The sequence below is a fragment of the Petaurus breviceps genome, unplaced genomic scaffold (assembly GCF_028583685.1).
Source record: "Petaurus breviceps papuanus isolate PSGF00001 unplaced genomic scaffold, PetGlider_PUasm1.0 90919, whole genome shotgun sequence".
NCBI lineage: Eukaryota > Metazoa > Chordata > Mammalia > Diprotodontia > Petauridae > Petaurus > Petaurus breviceps.
The window spans coordinates 30,888,892-30,904,256 of record NW_027187378.1 but is presented as its reverse complement, the minus strand read 5'-3'; positions in this window follow the sequence as shown (position 1 = coordinate 30,904,256).

Below are 15,365 nucleotides of genomic sequence, written 5' to 3'. Positions count from 1 at the left end.
AAAGAGAGAGAGAGAGAGAGAGAGAGAGAGAGAGAGAGGTTGAGGGTTAAGGGACTAGTGACCTAGAGGACAGAATCCACTTAGTGAACCAACCAGGGCTAGTAGTGGGAGCTCAGCCCTAGTTAGGGCAGTGACAGTGACACATGGTACTAGGCACCATACTTATCACCCAACCCTCATTTTTTCACTTCTCTGTCTCTCCAGCCCTCTGCATCCTTTCTCAAGCTCTCCTGACTCACTTCTTCCTCTCTTTGTTTCCAAAAGTAAATTTCTCTGGATTCAAATGGAAGGAAAAAAAAATCCAAGATTTTTTTTCAGCAGAAGCCACACAGAACCTTTTAAAAATAATAGCTAGACAACTCTTTTTGCAATGGCAAAGAATTGTAAATTGAGGGGAATGGTTAAACAAGGTGTAGTATATGATCATGATGGAATACTATTGTATATAAGAAATGACAGGATGCTCTCAGAAAAGCCTGGAAAGACTTCCATGAACTGATGCAAACTGAAGTGAGCAGAACCAGGAGAACATTGTATGCAGTAACAACAATATTGTACAATGGTCAACTGTGAATGACTTAGCTATTCTCAGAAATACAATGGTCTAAGACAATTATGAAGGAGTTAATGCTATCCACCTCCAGAGGAAGAACTAATGGAGTCTGAATGCAGATCAAAACACTTTTTTTTTAACTTTATTTTCTTTTATTTCTTTTGCCTGTGTTTTCTTTTGTGATATGTTTTGCATGACTATACATGCATAATCCATATTAAATTGATTGCTTTCTTAAGAAGGGGGAGGCGAGGGAGGGAGAATTTGAAACTCAAAATTTTTAAATTTAATAATTTTTAATTTTAATTTAATGATATTTAATAATTTTAATTTAATAATTTAAAATAATTTTTAAAAATTTAATAATAATAATAACAATAATAGCTAGAATTTATACAGGGTGTCCTTATGTTCAGAAAGTCTTGGTACAGTTTTAAGCTATTAAATCTTTTTAAAGATATCTTAAATCTTTAATTTTTTAATCTTTAAGATATCTTAAATCTTTTTTTAAAAAATCTTTTTATGATATCTTAAAAAATTACATAGCTTAAAACTCTACCAAGATCTTAGGAATGCTGTGTACAGTGCTTTATAAATATCATCTTATTTTACTCTCACAACTCTGGGAGGTGGGTGCTATTATCATCCCCATTTTACAGGTGAGTAAATAGTAGCACAGAAGGGTTAAGTGACTTTCCCAGGGTCACACAGCTAATGTCTGAGGTAAAATTTTAACTCAGCTTTTCATTGCATGTCCAACGTTCTATTCATTTTGTCACCTATCTGCCTTTTAGTTCACCTGTGTTCTTCACACTCCTGTTTTCTGCCTATTGTGTCTTGGTCTTATTTTCCCAGCTAGCCTAGGGGAAATTCCTTTTTGTCATAGTTTTTTCTCAAGTGTTTTGTTTCCATCATAGTTTAGCTTACACTGAATATCTTTAAAATATTGTACATTAAACATCATAAAATTCCAAAGACAGTCTTACTTTGCCAAGTGAATGCAATATCACGTGGTAATTTAGTGTCTTAATTTCCTACCCATTTTGCTTACCTTTCCACTTGTTTTATGGTGGCCCTCTCTATTCAAAGGATTTAAACTTGTGTCAGCTGGATCCTATTAATTTGGGACGTAAGAATAGGTCTTCCAAGAAGATCGAATTTTTGAAGGGGTCTTTGCATGCCGGTTGTATTTTCTGGGGGATGCTCCTTGAGAGAGGTGACTTTTGTACTTCTTACAATCCCCCAAAGAAAATTGCCTTGTCTTGAGAACACAAAGCAAATATTATTAATCCCATTTTATATATGAGGAAACCGAGACTCAAATAGGTGAAGGAGAAATATATTTCATCAATTAACTGGTAGATGATCTGATCTTAAAAATAAAAAATCTCACAACTATAATTGAAACTTTAATTCAATAATGTATTAGGCACCCAACTATGTGCTCAGAAGTGAGAGGAGGGAGGAGACTGAGTTTCAGAGTAGAAGGAGGAAATATTAACACTGATTCCTAGGACTCCAGTGTTCAGAACTTAAATTTTAGAAAAGCCTGGGTTTTGGCAGACTTGTTTCTGCTTTTTCTTGCCATCCTCCAATTCAGTGAGAAGCAGGACAGTGTTATGAAAAGCTCACTGGACTGGATCAGAGCACCTTGGTTAAAGTCTCTGCTCTTATATTTAACAGCTATATGACTAGAGGTAAGTCATTTCATCTGTTGAATCTCAGTTTCTTCATCTGTAAAGTGGGGAGTAATAACACTTGCATCACCCTACCACACAGAAAGTGTTCTTTAAACTGTGAAAAGCTATAGACTACAAATGGCTATTTTTAGTGCCTCAGTTTGGCTAGAAAGAGAGGAGAAAGAAAATTCCAGTTTGGGGTTCTTCCTTAATTCCTCCCTCCCTCATTATGAGACCCCCTACACACTCTCTATCTTGCCTCTACTATTTGCTAAAGTATGATTTCCAACCTCCCTGGACCTCAATTTTCTATTCAATGAGACTAGAAGAGGTACATCTGACCACTACATTTCCATCACTGGTAGCAATCCAAATCCAAGGCCTGCAAACAAGCTTTAGAGGTTTCCAGTAAAATCTAATTTTTAAAATCTAATGAAATTAGAGCCAAGAGTCACATCCTATGGAAAATAGCAACCAGCATAAACCTGGCAAACAGTACATGTTGAGGGAAACAAGACTTCAGAGAATTTCACAACATTTCATGGGTTGGAAGGGATCTCAGTGACCATCTAGGCCAAACTATACCTAGAAAAAAATATTCCACTACAGCAAGCGTGACAAGTAGCTATCCAATCTATGTTTGAAGACATCTAATGAAGAGGAACTCATTGTCTCCCAAGGCAGTCATTCCAACTTGACATATGACTATTTGAAAATCTGATTACCAATTTGATGGAATTTTTTTTCCTTACATAAAACCTACATTTAAGACTTTTTAACTTCCATCTCTTTTTTACCTCCTAGGTTAGTCTAGGTCAGTGGTGTCCAGTAGGAGTGGTCCAGTAGGAGTTTGACTCAGAAAACCATTTATCAACATTATCTATCTAACTTAATCTTATCTGTCTAAATTATCTATGTTCTATTGTATTTTTATCCTTTTTGTTAAATATTTTCCATTTACATTTCGATGTGGTTGGGGCCACACTCAGGAGTGTGTAGTCTACTTGCAATGGGCCCTTGGGCCTTGGCTCTTTAACAGCTCTGCTTTAAAGCCAAAGAGAACAAGGGGAATTCCCCTTCCAAGAACCTGAACATAGCTATCAGGCCCCACTAAATCTTCTCTTATCCAGGCTAAACATCCACTGTTCCTTTAACCAAACCTCATACGTCATTCATCATCCTGGTCACTCTCCTTGGGACCCAATCCAGTTTATTAATATATTTCCTTTAATGTGGTGCCTGAAACTAAATTCAGTGTTCAAGATGTGCTCTAAAACAGCATGTAGCAAGACTATCATGTCCTTATCCCTGGAAGTCTTAGCTGCCATATCACACTGTTGACTCATATTAAGTTTGCAGTCATATTAAGACCTTTTGCAGATGAACTCCAACCTAACCAGTACTCCCCCTTCTTGTAAAGTTGATTTTTTTGAAGCCTCTTGAGTTCAGATGGAAGACTTATGTTTATCTCATTACATTTCTAATTATTAGATTTGGTCCAACATTCCAGCCTGAGAAGATCTTTTTGAATCCTTGATTCTGGTATTCAATACAGATTAACCACCCCTCCAATCTTTGCATAATCTGCAAAGATCATCTGATAAGCATTGCCTGGAACAAAGGCTTTTTCTGTCTTCATTTCAGCATCTGACCTTGGTGACTGACTTTACCTCCTCTATCCTATCTGGGTTTTTTAAGGATTTTACTTTCTTTTGTCTCTCTTACTTCTCTAACTACTTCTCACTCTCCTTTGTCCTAAGACCTCTTTTCACTCTACACTTTCTTTCTTGGTGAATGTATTGGGTCAATTATTGCCACTATGAATATTATTTCCCCAGAGCTATATATCCAGCCCTAGACTCTTTCCTGAGCTCCAGTCTCACATATGCCAACTTCCTATTGGACATTATAAACTAGATGTCTTATAGCCATCTCCAACTCAAAGCACCTAAAATAGAACTCATTATCTTTCCAAAAAGAACTATTTTTTTCTGTCAAGGGAACTACTATCCTTCTAATCAAGTTCTTAACCTCAGTAATTTTCACCTTCTCACTCTCCCTCATTACACACACACACACACACACACACACACACACACACACACACACACACACACACTTTCATAGACTCTACAATCCAGCTAAACTGACTTTTTGGCTGTTCTTCTTCACATAGTATACTCAATCCCCTTTCACTGTGCCTTGGTACTGGTTGTTTTCCCCTATACCTGAAATACACTTTCCCTCACCTAAAAGCCCTACTTTCCTGTAAGACTCAGTACATGCCAACTTCTGCATGAAGTTTTTCCTGATTCTCTTCCCCTCTTCCCCAGTTGCTATTGTCTTTTCAAATCCCTTTTGTCTATTTAGCATATATGTACTATATTTTGTCTTTAAAGAGTTATATAAATGTTAGCTTAATAAATGCTTGTTTCCTTCCTATCTTTCTAGCTAAGATTCCATCTTCTTCAAGAAACTTTTCCCACTCTCCCTTAATGAAAGGGCCTTTTGTTAAGGCCCATAAGATTATATCCAATTTATCCTGTTTGTTTACAACTTGTTTGTATTGTTGACATAAAAGTTCTCCCTGTGACTGTGAGCTTTTTTAAAATGGGGAGGAAATTTTTTTTTTTTGGTTATCCCTAGCACTTAGCAAAGTGCCTTTCAGTAGTAGGTACTTAATAATAGCTTGTTTACTTGATTTGAGTTGACACACTCTCCCATTAGTACAAGGGGAGAGTGGGCTCAAAGGGGATAACTCATAGCTCCTTAGCTGCTGAAAGTCCTCTTCTTACCTTGGAGGGTATTCAAGAAGTTCTCACTTAGCTTTTGGCTAAGGTCTCAGAAAAGAAAATAGATCCAATTGTAAAGGATCTACCAAAGAAACTTTTAAAAAACAATTAGTACCCATATTTCACAAATTATTCTGAAAAACTGAGAAAGAAGGCACCCTACCAGAATCCTTCTATGAAACAAGTATAGTCCTAATAAGTAAACCAGGGAAAGATCAAACATGGAAGAAAACTGTACACCAATATCATTAATGAACATTGACTCAAAATGTTTAAACAAAACCCCATCACAACTACAGTGATTTATCCAACAAATTATTCATTGTGATTAAGACTTATACCAGGGATGCAAGTCAGGTTCCATATGTGGAAAACAAGCCACATAATTAAACATACTAAAAACCAAATGATTATCTCAATAGATTAAAAAAAGACTTCAATGAAGTACAATACTTCTATGCTAAAAACCTTATAGAGTATAGACATAGAGGTATATTTTTAAAATTTTTTAAATATCATCAAAAGCAAGCATCATAAGCAATATAGAATTGCTAGAATCTCTTCCAATAAATATGAGTGAAGCAAAGATACTCACTCTTCCCATTATTATTTGGTAGAATTCTGGAAATGCTAGTAATATCAATAAGAAAAGAGAAATAAATTAAAGGAATAAAGATAGGTAAAGAAGAGATAAACTATCCCTGTTTGCTGATGATACAGTGACTTATTTGGAAAACCCCAGGAAAATAGCAAAAATATTGAGACTATAACTTTTAACAAAGTTGTAAGCAACAAAATAAATCCTCAAAAGTCAATAGCATATATAATAATAACAAAACATAAGAAGCAATAATAGGGATATTCCCTTCCCATATAACAACAAAATCCATAAAATATCTGGGGAACAACCTCCCAAAGCACACAAAAGACTTGTATAGGGGGAGGCTAGGTGGTGCAGTGAATAGAGTACTGGCCCTGGAGTCAGGAGGACCTAAGTTCAAATCTGATCTCAGACACTTGACACACTTACTAGCTGTGTGACCTCGGGCAAGTCACTTAACCCCAATTACCCTGCTCTCTCCCCTCCAAAAAGAAAAAAAAAAGACTTGTATAAATTCAGTTACAAAGCTCTCCATAAAGAACAACCTAAATAGTTAAAGGAATATTCAGTGTTTATGTCCAGACTGTGCCAATATCATAAAAATGACAATTCAATCAAAATTAATTCATACTTTTAGTACTTTGCCAATCAAATCCTAGGGAATACTTTAAAGAGCTTGATAAAATAATGACAAAATTTATTTAGAAAAACAAAATATCTAGAATATCAGTAGAACTATAAAAATACATAAGGATGAAGGAGGAATAGTACTTCCAGACTTCAAACTATATTACAAAGCAAGAGTTGTCAAAACCATCTGGTATTAGTTAAAGAACAGAGAGATAAATCAATAGAACAGACTAGACAAGAGAGATTCAGAAAAAGGTAGAACTTGATAATCTAGTGATTGATAAATTGGAAAATACAAGTCACCTAGGGGAAAACTCCTCATTTGATAAAAAAAACTGCCAGGAAATCTGAAAAGCAGGAAGAAATTAGGCTTAAACATCTTAAACCACATGCCACAATAAATTCTAAATTGGTATTTACCTTAATATTGAAGATCATACTATAAAAAGATTAAAAGAAAAATAGATCATGTACCTTTCACAACTGTGGATAAGAGATATATTTAACTAAATGAGAGATAGAGGCAATTACAAAAGATAAAATACATAACTTAGATTACTTGAAACTGAAAAGCTTCTGCACAGATACATCAATACATTTAGGATAAGAAGGGAAGTGGTAGAAAGGGGAAAAAAATCTTTGCATCAAATTTCTCTGATAAGGCTTTGGTATCCAAGATACTATACACACACACACACACACATGCACATGCTCGTGCACATGTGTATGTATGTGTGTGTTTCTATATCTGTGTGTAAATGTGTATGTATTATATATAAAATGCATATACATACTTACATATATAAGTGTATATATGACTAATAGCCATTTCTCAATAAATAGGCAACTAGTGACACAGTGAATAGAATGCTGGACCTGGATTCAGGAAGACCCATCTTCCTGAGCTCATATCTGCCCTCAGATATGTACTAACTGTGTGATCCTAGACTAATCACTTCATCTTGTTTGCCTCAGTTTCCTCATCTGTAAAATGAGCTGGAGAAGGAAATAGCAAACCACTCCAGCATCTTTGTAAAGAAGACCCCCAAATGGGGTCATGAAGAGTCAGACAAGACTAAAAAAACAGCAAATAAATAAGTAGTCAAAAGATATGAACAAGAGAGGCAGAGCCAAGATGACAGAGTAAAGGCAGGGACTCACCTGAGCGCTACCTCAAACCCCTCCAAATACATTTAAAAATTACTCTAGGGGCAGCTAGGTGGTGCAGTGAATAGAGCATAGGCCCGAGAGTCAGGAGGACCTGAGTTCAAATTTGGCCTCAGGCACTTAACACTTACTAGCTGTGTGATCTTGGGCAAGTCCCTTATCCCCAATCCCCCTCCAAAAGAAAAAAAAAATTACTCTAAACAAATTCTAGAGCAGAAGAACCCATAAAAAGATGGTGTGAAATAAATTTCCAGCCCAAGACAACCTGGAAGGTCAACAAGAAAGGTCTGTTGCACCAGGGTGAGAGAGGAGAACAGTTCAGCACAGGCTGCGCCAGCACAGACTCAGCTCCAGCAAACCTGAAGCAGGCCTTGGAGCAACTGAATCAGTGCTAGCAATGGCAGTTTCCAGACATCTCAGCCCACAGATGCCAAAGACAACTCAGAAAGTCAGCAGGAGAGGTCTGGCGCATATAAGTGAGAGTGGAGTGCAGTTCAGTGCAGGCCACTCCAGCACAGCCCTGGTCACAGCAAACCAGCAGCAGGCTTTGCAAGTGATAGAATCGGCAGCAATTGCTTGCAGAGCTCTCAGTCCACAAACAGTAAGGGCGTACAAAAGCTGGTCAGAAGGAGATCACAGGGGTCTTTTTGCTAGCACTGAGGCAGGACTCTGTTACTTTGCCCATACTCGCATCTGGGTCCTGAATGGCAGTCCCAGGGCAAGGAGGGGCACTAGAATAGCAGAGCCTGTGGCCACAGTGGAGGAAGGATACTCCTCACAGTTCCAGGGCATAACAGAGGGCTTGTGGTCACTCACAAACCAGAGCACAGGCCAGGAGAGAAGTAAACACCTCTCCTTAGAACATGCCACCTCGGCAGAACTGAAAACTTACAGGTCCCTAGAAATATTTCTGAAAACAGCTGCACAAAATCCCTGAAGCTTGAGATAGTGCTTCTTCCACCCTAGAAGCAGAGCCCCACTTTAGCAAAGAGTTAAAAGTCAGGAAATAGGCTGGAAAAATGAGCAAACAATGAGAAAAAAAAATTCTGACTATAGAAAGCTACTATGGTAACAAGGAAGATGAAAACACACACTGAGAAGAAGACAACAAAGTCAAAGCTCCTATATCCAAAGCCCCTAAGAAAAAATGAATTGGTTTTAGGCCATGGAAAAGCTCAAAAAGTGTTTTGAAAATGAAGTAAGAGAGGTAGAGGAAAAATTGGAAAGAGAAATGAGAGTGACACAAAATAATCATGAGAAAAGAGTCAACAACTTGGTAAAGGAGATGAAAAAATACTGAAAAAATGACACCTTAAAAACAGACTAGGCCAAATGGCTTAAAAAAAAAAAGTCCAAAAAGCCAACAAGGAGAAGAATGTCTTAAAAAGCAGAACTGGCCAAATAGAGAAGGAGATCCAAAAGCTCACTGAATAAAATCATTCCTTAAAAATTAAAATGGAGCAAATGGAAGTTAATGTCTTTGTGAGAAACAAGCTACAATAAAACAAAACCAAAAGAATGAAAAAATAGAAGACAATGTGAAATATCTCACTGGAAAAAGCAACTGACCTGGAAAATAGGTTCAGGAAAGATAATCTGGAAATTATTGGACTACCTGAAAGCCATGATCAAAAAAAGAGCCTAGACATCAAGATATTATCAATGTAAACTGCCCATATATTCCCTTCCTTACCCCTCATCAGAATTGGCTCAAAGAGGGAATAACACACATGCAATTGGGTATAGAAATCTCTCTTACCCTACAGGAAAGGGGGTAAGGAAGGGAATAAAAGAAAGGGGGGGGATGTAGAAGGGAAGGCAGATTGGAGGAGAGAGTAGTCCGAAGCAAAACACTTTTGAGGAGAGACAAGGTAAAAGGAGAGAATAGAATAAATAGCCGGGGGGGAATAGGATGGAGGAAATACATTTAGGAATAATAACTGTGAAGAAAATTTTGAAGGAAGTTTCTCTGATAAAGGCTTAATTTCTCAAACATAGAAAACTGAGACAAAATTTATAAAAATAAGAGCCATTCCCCAATTGATAAATGATCAAAAGATATGATCAGTTTTCAGATAAAGTAATCAAAGCTATCTATAGCCATATGAAAAAAAAAATACCCAAATTCACTATTGACTGAAGAGGTACAAATTAAAACAATTCTGAGGTACTACCTCATACCTATTAGATTGGCTGAAAGGACAGAAAAGGTAAATGAAAAATGTTGGAGGAGATGTGGGAAAAATGAGACATTAATGTACTGTTGTCAGAGTTGTGAACTGATTCAACTATTCTGTAGAGCAATTTGGAACTATGCCCAAAGGACTATAAAATCATGCATACCCTTTGACCTAGCAATACTATTACTAGGTCTATATCCCAAAAGAGATTTAAAAAAAAAAAAGGAAAAATACCTATATGTACAAAAATATTTATAACAGTTCTTTTCTGAGGGTAAAGAATTAGAAATTGAGGGGATGTTCATCAATTGGGAAATGGATAAACAAACTGTATTATGTGATTTTGGTGGAATACTATTGTACTATAAGAAATGATGAGTAGGATTCCCTCAGAAAAATCTGAAAATGAGCTAATGCAGAGTCAAATGTACTATGTACAAAGTAACAGCAATATTTTTTTTTTAAAGCAATCCGGGTTAAGTAACTTGCTCAAGGTTACACGGCCAGTTATTTCTGGGTGTGGTGCTAAGTATCTGAGCCCAGATTTGATCCCCACGTCATCCCAACATTGGAGCCGGTGCTCTTACTCGCTGAGCCACCTGGCCGCCCCAAAGTAACAGCAATATTGTAAGATGATGAGCTATAAATGTCTTAGTTATTCTCCAACACAACTCTGAAGGACTTATGAGGAATAATGCTGACCATCCCCAGAGAAAGAACTGATGGTATCTGAATACAGATTGAAGCATACTTTCTTTTTACTTTATTTTTCTTGAGTTTTTTTGGTCTATTTTTTGTTTCACAATATGACTATTATGGATATGTTTTGCATGACTACACATGTATAACCTATATCAAATTGCTTGCCTTCTCAATGGGAGAGGTGGAAGGGGGAGGGAAGAAGGAGGAGAATTTGGAACTCAAAGTTTTAAATATGGACATTAAAAATTGTTTTTACATGTAACAGAGGAAAAATAAAATAATAAATAAAGATAAAAATGAGGGGAAAAGGATAAGAACAAAGAATTCTTAAAAGATCTGTAAAGTATTCACAACCACATGAAAAAAATGCTCCAAATCATTAATAATAAGAGAAGTGCAAATCAAAACAACCCTGAAGTTTTACCTTGCACCCTGAAAATTGACAAAAATGACCCCAAAATGGCAATAGTTAAGATTGGAAGAGTTGTAGAAAGATAGGGTATACTAATACATTGTTGATGGAACTGTGAAGTGGAACAATCATTTTGAAAAGCAATTTGTAATTATGAAAATGACGTAAAAAGTTCATAATCTTTGAACTAGAGATTCCATTACTGGGTTTATATCCCAAGGAAGCCATCAATAAGAAAAAAAAGCCACATATACTCCAAAATATTTATAGCAGCACTTTTTGTGATAGCTAAGAATTGTAAACTAAGTAGATGCTTATCAACTGGACAATGCTAAACAAATAGTGTTATCTCGATGTAAAGGACTGTAAGAAATGGTATGTGTGACTAATATAGAGAAGCATGGAACAATCTATATGAAATTATGTAGAATGAAGTAAGCAGAGCCAAAAAAACAAGATACACAATAACTATAGCAATGTAAATAAAAAGAATGACATACCAAAAAAATCAAAATATAAACAAAGCAAAATTATAAAGATCAAATGGGTCTCAAATGAAGAGATGTGAAAAGATTCCCTCCCAATCCTACCATTCTGTAGAGATGGGAGATCCATAGGTGTTATATACATTGCACATATTTTAAGACTTTTTCAATGTATTGATTAGTCATGCTGAATTTTTTTCCCCTCTCTAAAAAAATACTTTTTGTTATATGGGATAGCACCTGAGGAAGGGGAATGGAAGGTATACATGGGATACTAAAATGATATAAGAAACATAAAATATCAATAAAGATTATCTTTAAAAAATAAGAGAATAGATTTAGCAATCTATAGGCCAGTGAAATTGACTTATTTCCTGGCAAAATGCTAGTATATATACATATATTTGTATTCATATTATGACTAATGAATATTTAGAAATAGAAGGGATCACTAAGTATCAACATCACTTCTTGTAGCAGCAAGCACCCCAGCGCCCCCAGGGTGGTTGCCAACACAGGTTCTTAGATCTGTTTTTCTAAAGGAAAGCAACTCAAAATGGGTTAACAATCTTGCTTTAATCAATCAAACATATCATTCACCTAGTTCAGGGGAAAAAGGTTAGCACCCTGAACTTCAGAGTGTACAGACAGAAACATACAGGCCTCTAACTGTCCAACCGTTACATACCAAATCACAGGAACAAGAGAGGGAAGCATCAACATCTGGGTTTTTCAAAGCCTGGGGGGAAAGGGGGGCTCTCAACAGCTGCCCAGAATCTCATCTGGTCAAATCACATAACACTTCTCAAAGTGAGCCCCCAAACAAAGCCTCACATCAGGGATTATATAGCCTTCTCCCGGCTCAGAGAATGTAACCACCCTCTTGACCCACTGTCCAATCACAAAGCACCAAGGTGTGGGCATTCCTAAAAAACAAGCCTCCCACCGCAGGCTCCACGTGCACTTAACCTAGGGGCAAGGAAGATCTTAAAAATTTACTTTCCTATAACACTTCTTCAAGAACAGATAATGCAAAAGTCATTCCCCAAGAGATAAATGAACAAAAAGTATAAACAAACAATTTTCAAAAGAATTAGAAATAATTAACAGTCATATGAAAGAACGTTCCAAATCTCTAATAATAAAAAAATGAAATCAAAACAATCCCAGGTTTCACTTCGCATCCTCCAAAATGACAAGAATAACAAAAGATTAGAGTGATCAATGCTGGAAAGGTTGTGGGAAGACAGATACACTGAAGCATTGTTGATAGAGTTGTCAATCAAAGCAATCATGCTGGAATAAAATTTGGAATTATGCCAATAAAAGTATGGACTAAAATGTCCATACCTTTAGATCCTGAGGTTAAACTACTGGGCTTATATCCTAAGGAAGCCATTAATTAGAAGAAAGTCCCATATGCAGCATAATGTTTATGGCAGTACTTCTTGTGATTTGAATTTGAAACAAAGCAGATACAATCAGCTGGGGAATGGCTAAACAAGTTGTGGCAATAAATGTAACGTAATGTTATTGTGCTGTAAGAAATGACAAACTAGATGAATATAAAGACATATATATATAAGATATAAGATCTACATAGAATAATGCAGAGCTAAGTAAGCAGAGATGAGAAAACAATCAAAACCATGACTACAACAATATAAATGAAAAGAACAACCACAAAAAACCCAAAAGTAAATATTATAAAATAACAAAGAACAGACATAGCTCCAGTAATGATATATGAGAAGGTATTCTTACTCCACCCTTTTGCAGAAGTATAATATCTCCAACTATGGTACATTTCACATATATTCAGACTTTTGCAAAGTATTTATCAGTTTAGATGATTTCCTCTTATTTTCCTTTTTTTTTTTGTCTTTAAATTTTTTTGTTTGTTAAATGGAAAAGTTCTCTGAGAGGTGGGATAAGGAAGTATACTGGGGGAAATGTTGGAAATGTAGTAAAACTAAAGGCATCCAAAAAAATTTTTTTAAGACAGATCATGCCAGACTAATCTTATTTCTTTTTTTCTGAGAGTGTTCCTAGGTTGGTAAAGAAAGGACACGCTATAAGTTTGAGGATGCTTCTCATACTATTCTTTTGAAAAAGATGGAGAGACATAGGCTAAAGGATGCCGCAACAAAATGGATTAGGAGCTCTGTATCAGCCAAACTCAAAGAATAGCCATTAATGGGTCAATGTCTGCTTCTGCAGATGTCACTTATGTAATGTCCCAGGGACCTACCTGTTTGACTTGGTCCTGTTCAACATGTTTATCTACAGCTAGTTTAAGCAAAAATCCCAGTAAGGGAAAAGAGTAGGTGTAAGAGGGATGTGGCAGCGAAAAAAGATAGAAAGGTGAGAGATTGTGCTCTGAGACAACAGTTTCAGAATTCAAGATGTTGGTAATGGAAAAGTTTTTGGTTATGACAAAGTCCAAGATGTAGCCAAGGTAGAGTAGAGATAGAAGTCATGAAAATCCATGAAATGTCCATGGCATTTGGAATAAAGGAAAATGACTTATTAAGGACTTAGTATATACCAAGCATTATGCTAAGTTATGCAAAGGAAAAAAGTAAGACAGTTCCTGCTCTCAAACAGCAGGAGTTGTGGAGGTTGGTGAAATGTTGGTGAAAAAACAAGACATCCAAAGTTTCATCCACATGAATATTAAAGCCACAAAGAAAAAATAAAGAGGAAAAGCATGAGCCAGATACTATCATTGAAGAGAGAAAATGACATAAAGGTTGAAAGATGACTATAATAAATCTAACCTAGACTGCCCAGAGATATTTTGCCTGCCTGCACCCAAGGCATGGTTTTGGATTGGAGGAAAGAATGATTACTCTCTGACTGTCTTTGTGAGAGATGAAGTTCATTTGAAAACTTGAAAAAGGACAAACTTCTTCATTCTTGTGCTGAGAAAAGAGACGTGTAGTTCCAGACTCTCTTCAGGTAACAACCACAGAAAGAGAGAACCAATTTTAGAAGACAGATATGTAGAGGAAAACTAACTTTTCAGTATGGCTGTTTTCCAATTCACCTTTTTAGGGAATTTGGGGAAAGACTCCTTGAAATTTAGAATAGACCAAATAGAAGCCAATGACTCTTTGAGATAAGAAATGCTAAAACAAAGTCAAAAGACTGAAAAAAAAATACAAGAAAGTATAAGGTATCTTATAACTAAAACAATCAACCTAGAAAACAGATGAATGCAAGATAATTTAAGAATCACTGGACTACTGTGACTGACAGTAGTCACCTGAAAGCTGTGACCTAAAAATAAATGCCAGACATCATATATCAAAAAATCATAAAAGAAAACTTCCCAGATCTCTTAGAACTGGACAGCAAAGTGAAAATAGAAAGAATTCACCAGTCACTTCTTGAAAAAAAAAAAAAGCCTTTAAAACTCCCAGGAACATTAGAGCCCAAATCCAGAACTTTCAGGTGAATAAAAACACTGGAAACAGCTAGAGAGAAATAATTCAAGTACCAAAGAATCAGTCAGGATCACACAAGATTTAGTAGTCACCACTTTAATGAAGTGGAAAGCTTGGTCTATGAAATTCTAGAAAGCAAAAGATAAAAACTTACAGCCAAGAATAACTCACCCAGAAAAACTGAGTATAACCCTACAGGAGAAAAATAGATCTTTAATAAAAATAGAGAGCTTCCAAGCATTCCTGATTAAAGGACCAGAGCTGCTGTGTTGAAACTTTGAAATATAAATGCAAGAGATGTGGGTAGGTGCCTCAGTGAATAGAGCACTGGCCCTGGAGTCAGGAGAACCTGAGTTCAAATCTCAACCTCAGACATTTAACCACTTAACACTTTCTAGTCATGTGACCTTTTTTACAAGTCACTTAACCCCAACTGCCCTGCCTTCTTTCCCCCTCCAAAAAGCAAAAAAAGAAAGAAAGAAAGAAATATAAATGCAGGAATCAAACATAATAGAATAAATATGAGCAAGTCATCATAAGAGATGAAATAAGGATGAACTTTTTGTATTCAAATATGGGGAAATGATATTATATGTGTCCTTTCATCATGGGTCATAAAGGCAGTCTAATAAGACAGAGGCCCTTAAAGTTTTTTTTTTAATGTTTTGATGATCTTGAAGAAAGGAAAGAGAGGTAAAAAAAAATAATACCCTAG